The following is a 1,346-nucleotide window of genomic DNA, read 5'->3' on the forward strand; positions in this document are numbered from 1 at the left end:
GTTCGTTTCCTGGCCTGCTTTAGGTAATAATTTCTGTCTGTGTTTTAAAATCTTGAAATTCCAGGTCGAAGGTCCGCTGTTTGTCAATTTCACAAGCAGTGATGCCATACTATCGCCTTGGTGTGTCGGTCGTCTGACAAATGAGCGTTATTTTGACTTGGCGTACTGCATTGGTCGTGTTTGTTCAGTCAAAATGGCTTTCAGTTTTAATTTTTTGTGCTGGCATGGGCTCTAAATTTTTGCCGTTACGCCTGTCAATTTGCTAAGTCTGTTGCCAAAAAACTCTACACCAATATGGATCTCAAAGTTATATTTTTTAAATGTCAAATACCCTTGTCTGGCTTCATTTACTTGCTTCAAAGCACTGCTAGAATTCCTTCGAAAGTCAACATAGCTCCCAGTATCAGATTAGCAACCACTTTTGCCGGTTCTGTCAGCCATCGCTCACTAAAGTTCAGTTGCTTTTCAGTCGACGCCATTGCTCATCTCCTTTTCACTTTCAGTTAATGCGCTATGGCTGAAGTTAATCTCGCAGTTAGCCCTGCTTCATAGTTTGTTTTTTCTCTATCTTTGGTGCATCAGCTATAGGTACGGTTTCTGGACTTACTGGTCTCCACTTTTTATATGGCATATTCTTTTCGCAGTCAGACTAATTGTCGACAGATTGTTTTTTAATCTGAGTCCCAAATTATATATTTTTTATAAAATTCCAACGAAGTGCCATCCCTTATCTATTAAATAACCCTGTGTTCTATGTTATCCTAGTCTCACGTAGTTCTCTATCATTCTAAACCTCTTTATGTCTATTTTTTCAATATTTATGGTTGTTAGTTGCTTCTATTTTCTTCAGTTTCATATGCGATTACAGCAGCTCAAATGACAAAGTAATTGCCGTATTTTTAAGTGTTTGATTCCTTTCCTGTTTGTGGTCTAAATTATGCCCCTCATTATTGTGATGGTTCTTAAGACTGGGGCATTGTGTTGATGCAAGCTCTCGCCATTGCACCTTAGATTTACTAAGCTGTGTTGTTATCTGTGATTAAGCGCCTCCTTTCATATAGATTTCCAGTTCCTTGAAGCCTCCTGACTTCTAGGCGTAAAAAAAATACGGATCTGGAGTGGTGATGCAAGTGATCATCTTCAATCCGCTTATATTTTACGTTGGTTCATATGCGCGTCTTATTATTTTTGTCTGCTTCCTTTTCTTCGAATAAAGAAGTAAATAAATATTACCAGTCAATGAATTCCGTACCTTTTTGCTCTCCGTTTCCTGATTGTTCCGTTTGCAGATTATATCCTCGTTCAAATTACATTGTGGCGCTACTTATCTGTATCCAAGTCTCCAT

Source organism: Trypanosoma equiperdum (genome assembly GCF_001457755.1).
Source record: "Trypanosoma equiperdum strain OVI genome assembly, contig: ctg_1137, whole genome shotgun sequence".
Classification (NCBI taxonomy): Eukaryota; Euglenozoa; class Kinetoplastea; order Trypanosomatida; family Trypanosomatidae; genus Trypanosoma; species Trypanosoma equiperdum.